Source organism: Eptatretus burgeri, chromosome 3 (genome assembly GCF_056783735.1).
Source record: "Eptatretus burgeri isolate ZD-2024b chromosome 3, Ebu_testis_v1, whole genome shotgun sequence".
Classification (NCBI taxonomy): domain Eukaryota; kingdom Metazoa; phylum Chordata; class Myxini; order Myxiniformes; family Myxinidae; genus Eptatretus; species Eptatretus burgeri.
In genome coordinates, this window is record NC_140963.1 from 22,389,831 (window position 1) to 22,397,317 (window position 7,487).

A 7,487-nucleotide genomic window follows, 5' to 3' on the forward strand; every position below is an offset into this window, starting at 1 on the left:
ATTACTTTTTCTTTTAGATGCATTTCTCATGGCAAGGCAAGTACCATAAAATTCGGACCATTGAGCGCATCGTTATATAAGCCGCATCCCCTAAATTAAAAAAAAAATCTGGAATTTAAGCACACACAAGCCGCACTGGTTTATAAGCCGCAAATGTTGCACAAAAAAAACAAGCGCAAAAACGTCCGAAAATTAGCCACAAAAAGTGATCGATCTTGCTTTGAGTCTAATCTGAACAGTAGAAACACCTCGACCATCCACTGTCTGTGTGTGAACCCATTCTTCAAGTTCGTCTTCCAGTTCGGGCCATCGGCATTTCCTACCTCTGAAGCCTTTATTGACTTTTTGCAGCGAGAAAGTTGGCCCCTCTGTGAGTTTTGAATTCCTCGTGTGGACCTCTTGTTTACTGATTACAATATACAAATACATATATTGCTTTAAAATTATTTGGACCAGACTTCACTGTAATGCTTTATACAAAATATTATTAGACTCGTCTTTTAAAAACGATAAATGTATAAACAGGCGAGCATTGGGTGGCTTTGACACCAACTCTCTGGTTTTTAATGTTGTGAACAAACTTTCATAAATCATGGGTGATGAAGGTGGTGGTCAAGTTTCATTGGAATTGTGTGTGTAGTTTCAGAGAAGAAAGCAAATACATATTTTGGGGGGCATCCCCCATACACCCCCTCCCATACACCCCCCCATACACCCCCCCATACACCCCCCTCCCATCCCCCCCCCATCGAGCCCGATTTTTCTCATGTCATGACCAAATTTTGGTACATAAAGGGTGATTAAGGTTGTGGTGAAGGTTCATTGGAATTGTGTGTGCAGTTTCTGAGAAGAAAGCAAATACATATTTTGGGGGGCAACACCCCCCCCCCTCTGTGGACCCTTTTAGACCTCAAGTTTTTTATTGGCATGAACAGACTTTGATACACCATGGGTGATGAAGGTTGTGTTGAAGTTTCATTGGAATTGTGTGTGTCGTTTCTGAGAAGGCAAATATCTCTTTAGGGGGCAATCCCCCCCTCGTAAACTCCCTCCGTAGACCCCCCTCAGACCCTGGTTTTGTTATGTTTTTTTTTATGCCGTGAACAAACTTCGGTACGTCACGGGTGACAAAGGTTGTGGTCAAGTTTCATCAGAATTACATGTGTCGTTTCTGAGAAGAGAGCAAATACATATTTTGGGGGGCAACCCCCTTATACACCCTTCGGACCCGATTTTATTTTATTTTAAATTATTATTATTATTTTTTTATTATTATTATTATTTTTAAATGCCATGAACAAACTTTGGCACATACACGGTGATGAACGTTGTGGTCAAGTTTTATTGAAATCAAACGTGTAGTTTCAGAGAAGAAGTTGAAAGTATTTATGGACGGAGGGACGGACTGACGACGTGCCATCCCATAAGCTCCCTGGAACTACGTTCCAGGTGAGCTAATAATAAATATCTAATGCTAATCTATATTATAATGCGCTTGTCAATCTTTCTGTCCCTCCATCACATATCGCAAGATGACAGATTCTCACGTGATTGTGAATTTAACTTTGGTACATCATTATTGTGTGCGTGCGTGCGCAAACATCATGAAGAAGATGACTAATTTAGGTTAATTTATTTACTCAACTAGAACGGCACTCTGTGGACCACATACCTCCGCCAGGCTGAACAGTTTACGTTTTGTATACACTGATAGGCCAGATCTACATCCGGACCTGAACCAAAATTGAATTGGCTTCTTCTTGTCACACACCCAACCTGTCCACCAAGTTTTGTCCGAACCCGTCCATAACTTTTTGAGATATCCTGCTCACAAGCAGACAGACAGACAGACAAACGGACAAACAAACAGGGTGAAAATATAACCTCCATGCATCTTCGGTGGTGGAGGTCTTCAGCTTCTCATCACTTGAGTGGCAATTCCATGGAATTTCCCAGGACGCTTCTCAAAAATGTCCTCTTGCTTTGAAGAAAGGGGATATAGAGGACGGGAGGACAGAGTTGTGAGGTAGGAGGGAAGTTGAGGACTTGTGGTAGGAGGGAAGCGGGGTTGGGGGTTTCAGACTTTAAATGGGTAAAGAATCTGAAGATGAGGAGGGGAGGGGTTTGAAGACTTTGGATTTGGGGTCGGGGGAGGGGGGGAGTTGAGGACTTTGGGTGGGGGGTGATTGATATAACCAACAACATCTTTCGGGAGCACAAAGCTCGATGATATGAAATTCCCATGATATTTAATTCTTCTTTGGATAACATTGTTGAAGTTATATTTTATAATATGTGGAATTTCTGTGGGTATCTGCTAGTTTACTTTCATGTCATGGGCCAGCAGGGCAAGCTAATAGACAAAGGAAGAGGATAAAAATCAAATGGGGGCAGAAGGATTAAAAAGGATCATGAGCAACGGAATCATCAGGAAAGAGGAGGGGAGGAAACTTAAAAAAAAGAGGCTTTGGTATGGGGGGGATTAATGAGGATAGGAAATATATTGGGTTGGGATGGGAGGACATAAGATGGGGGTCTACTGCCAACTTGAAGCCCTGGGCGGGGGGATGAGTGGGATTGAAGAGTCTTCGGAAGACAGAACTACAAACGACATGAAAGAGGAACAAAAGAGGTGTGCAATAAGCCTTTTATTTGGGGATCCTTATGGAGTGACATGGTGAGATTGTGAGATTTTCCAGGACTTAACGACTTGGTCTATCCATCAGAGCAACATCTAATCAATTCCAGATCAGGAGAGTGGCACAGCTGCTGGGAGTCGGTTCGTGGGATGGGGATACTGAACGACACAATCTTGAGTCGTCTACATAAAATAAGTAAGGGTTTTCCAGAACATCTGAGATGTCGTTTATGTATAATAGGAACAAGACTGGACCCAAGACACTACTTGGGGAGAAGTACATCCTCCATTGGGAGAGGAGAGGATTCCATTGATTGCATGAATGCAGGAAGTCAGAAAAGGTGATGCATGAAGTTGGCCTTCTATGCTGCAGGCGGCGAGCTTGGTAAGCAGCACAGGATGCCAGGCTGTGATAAATGTCTAATATATGTTCAGGGAGGCAATCCTGACTTCTTGTTTGAGATTATGCCCTCTGACCATTGCTGTCATGAAAGCCGCACCATGTGCAGAATTGAGTGACCGGCATGGAATCCAAACCGATGGTCAGAGATCAGATTGTTTAAAAAGAGAAAAGATGACTTCGGCAGCGATAGTGGATTCCATAACTTTGCTTATCCTGTTGATAAGATCTGTTTGCGCACCTTCCTTGTGAATAGGAGTGATGTTACCTGACTTCCAGGCACACAGAAGGCAGCCAAAGGATAAGGACTGGCAAAAGTGGAAGTGAGGAAGGAGCAGCAAAGTAGGACATTAATGGGAGAACTGATGCAATACAGGCCGACTGTCACGAATGAAGAAGGGAATGAACTTTCCTACCTTGGGGTTGTACATGGCTTGACACAACTTTCTCTACCATCTTGAGTGTGAAAGGCACAAAGTGAAGAAGGCAGTGGGTATGAAGAGGTAAGTGGGGATGGAGTATGATGGGTTGGGTACATGACACTGAGTTCAGACAATTTATCTTGATTCGAGCAGAGTCTGTGCGGATACCATTTGATGTGAGAGAGAGAGGATGGAGCGGTAACGTACACCAGAGAGATGAACTTGACAAAGTACCACCTGCACCGAAAGATGGACACACTTGTGAGTCTTACTGCAAGTGCAAAGCGAAATGTATACATATAGATTGTGATCGCTTTACTCCATTCGTTGAGAATGCAATTCTTCAAGCAGACATTTCTCAGTCCGAAATTTGAGCCGCTTAACATGTCCATCTGAAACATAGATGGAACCTGACATGTGACATCAAATGTTGTCTTTTTTAAACTCAAGTTATTAACCCTTTGAACCATTAGCTCCTTGGACTTTCGGCTCCCCCACCCTGGGCTCCCTGGAGAAAAATCCGGCCACTCGGATCTATGGAGGTTTGAATAGCGACCGATAAAATGGCCGCTAGGGTTCAAAGGGTTAAAATGTAAGTAAATGTTTTTTTCACTAGAAAAAGGCTTTGTGCCTCTTGTTTTTTTAAATTTTGGCCACAGAGACTCCAGTGACAAGTGCTTCACTGTAAAAAAATATTCAATATTACACCATTTTGAGCTTTCAATGACTACATTTCGGGACTATGATTACTAAATGCCTACATTGCACCAAACGATAGTGCAGTTTTGCTGTCGAGTTAATGGAGCGTTAAAAGCCTTTAAAAAGAATCCTGACAACCATAATACAACACTCACGGGAGATCAGTGGAGATTTGGGGGTTTTGGGTGGAAGGAGGTGAAAGGGGGGGGGGGTGGTGGTGGTGACTTTCAGAAAGTCGAATTATTGCAATCGCTGCTCAGTTTACAAAAGGTAGGCAAGAAAGAGGAATTGAATATGGCAGAATATTGCATTTGATGGGATGCTTGCCTCCAGTGTGACCACTCCTCATTTTCATAAATGCCAAGGTGAGCCAATGAAAAAAGCCAAGAATTCACAAGGTTTCGGAAAAGCGATGATAATAGAAAACCTATACGCCAAGAAAACCTCTAGAAAACCAAGACGCCAAGGTGAACAACGACTAGCCAAGATCTTGTGAAAAAAGCCAAGGAATGGTCACACTGCTTGCCTCCGCTGGAGCTCCGTTTGATCCTTGATAAGTTGGGTATATTTGAATTATCTGCTTAACGATGTTGTGTTCCCTCCCCCAGCAATACACAACTTTCAAAATGATATATGAATGCTAAATAAGACCTTTTGTGCTTGCGCTGTGTGTGTGTTTACACTGATTCGGTTCTGCACGCTGGGTACTTTTAACCTGCCATTACTATAAGCGTGAAATCTGTAATTTAAATAATCTTTTAAACATAATTTTCAGCATTTATATGAAAGTGTGGTAATTTCAAAATGGTGACCATAATTTTTCTGTTACTAAATGCAAATGGAACTCACGGAAGTTCGAGAAATATCCGTGGATGAGAGTTGTCACATTCCTATAATTTCCTGTCAATGTGATAAGCTAGTGGCAGCCGTGGTTCGAACGCACGCACGCACGCACGCACACACACACACACACACACACACACACACACACACACACACACACACACACACACACACACACACACACACACACACACACACACACACCTAGATAAGTGTGTCAAGTGTACATTCGTACAAGGTAGACCAACAAAAATAGACAACATAAATATTGACTCAAATACAACAACACAGGAGATAGACAACAAAACATCATACAAGTACCTTGGGGTGGAAGGGGGCTACCAAATATGTCACCAACAAATGCACAAAATAATTGTCAAAGAATACTTGTGTAGAACGAGGCTGATCCTGAAAACATACCTTTCTCCAAGGAACAAAATCAAAGCCATAAACCAACTCGCAATACCAGTGTTCTAGTACAGCTGCGGAATAATAAATTGGCCACAGTCAAAAATCAATAAGCTGGATATCAAAACAAGGCTCCTCACCATCCACAAAATGTTTAAAATAAAAATCAATGCATCCTCAAAATGTACCTGCCGAGGAAAGAAGGAGGTAGTGTCTGATGAAGCTCAACCAAATGCACAGAATTACATCTGTAGGATTGGCTGAATATGTTGAAGTGCAACAGACTACAGAATCCAATTTGTAAGCAAACATAAAGCCAACAAACCAGAGAAGGTATCCCTAACCCACGGAGTAAAAAATTTCTAAACACATGTGCAAATGAAAGATGTCATGCATGAAACCGAAACGGCAACAAATACAGCCCCGACAATTGCTAAAAAGACAAAATAAAAATATAAAACGAAATATCAACAGAAATGCATTGACAACTGGGAAAACGACAAAATGGCAGGAAGGTATTAAAGAAAATAGAGTTTGACAGATTGGGAATAAACAAAGAAGGCTCCTTGAAATGTTTAAGAAGAGGTCAGCTCAACTGGGATGGAGAATGAATCATTATAAATGCCCAAGACCAAGCACACTACATAAAGAGCTTTAAGAAAAAGGTGAGACAAGTGTAGGTTCTGCAAGGTAGAAACAGAAAGTACGAGCCACCTCTTATCGGGATGTGAAACACTCATGTCAGAGCAGCTGTCCACCCAAAGGCATAACACAAGGTATGTGGAGTAATCAACTGGTACATCTGCATAAATCTCAATATCCCAGCTCCAGAAAACTCATGGAAACTTGAACCAAAAACAATTACTGAAAACAAGGAAGTACCGCTCACGTACGACCTAATGATCCCATCGAGCGTGAACATAGAAAGCAAAGCATTGCGACCGGATATAGTACTGTAGTACAAAAAGGAAAAAAAAGGCATTGCTCAGTGAGGTGTCAGTACCCAACAATTTTTACCTAAACAACACAGAAATCAAGAAAATGGCCAATTACCAAGATCTCAAAATTGAAGTGAAAAGATCCTAGAAGCTGAAGAGATCCGAAATTGTACCAGTGATTATTGAAGCAATGAGAATCATAAAAAAGAACCTCACGGAGATCTGAAAAATCATACCACATGTTTAGCCCTTCACTAATAGATGCAGAAATCTCATATAATTTCTCTTGTGGCCCCAGAACCAACCAAAAAATATATATAGTCATAACAGCACTCAGGCTCCCATGGAGCTCCCACTCTCAACATCCCCCCATCTCCCAAAATGATTAATAGTAAATATCATTTTAAACTTACCCTGTGCATCGACAAGGCCCAGATATGACCTTTCCAGCGGTGTTAAGAATCACGAAGGTTTGGATAGAACGTACCATTTATGACCCTTTGGCCTTTCACAGACCCACATCGTTGGGAGTTTCCTCAATATGGATTGCCTGAGTGCCGTTATGAATACTTGTGTCGTATTCATTACGTTTTTGTTTAGACAACGTGTGAAATGGAATAATATTTTGTCCAAGTACTGATAAACGAAAGGTGTTTGAAAGGGCCAATAAGGCGATTTGTGTTCTACAGTGTTCATGTACATAATTGAATTGAAATAAAATAAAGATTTTACAGGTTTAAGAAAAAAAAAGTTTTTTCAGAGTTTACTGCCATTGATACAGTGTCTTTTACACCAGATTATTTAACACATTACACTAGTTATTCGTGCCTGTTGTTTGTGTCCTTTATGACGTCCTTATAAAAACAGTAAGTTTTCTGTTTGGAATTATTTTCAATTTTGTTTGACTGCCAGACAGGTAGACTAAGTTAAGAAAATTATCTCTCTCCTCTCTGCGCATGTGCGATTGGGACAAATTAAAATTAAGTTGTTCCTCGATCATAAACTGATGTTTGTAGACAAATGGACAGACAGAATCGAAATAATTGTTTAACCCCACTTTTCGCTTTTGCGTGCGGGGTAATTCCCAGTCTGTTTCAGATTAGAGAAAGATCTGCACTAAAGCAAGAGAGGTGAATGAT

At 41.3% G+C, this 7,487-nt stretch overlaps 1 protein-coding gene across 5 annotated transcripts in view; it reads left to right on the forward strand.

Annotated features, from left to right (window-relative positions):
- The window catches only part of LOC147029530 (parathyroid hormone/parathyroid hormone-related peptide receptor-like), a 95,123-nt gene that overhangs the window by 4,115 nt on the left and 83,521 nt on the right, over positions 1-7,487 (forward strand). The window lies entirely within an intron of this gene.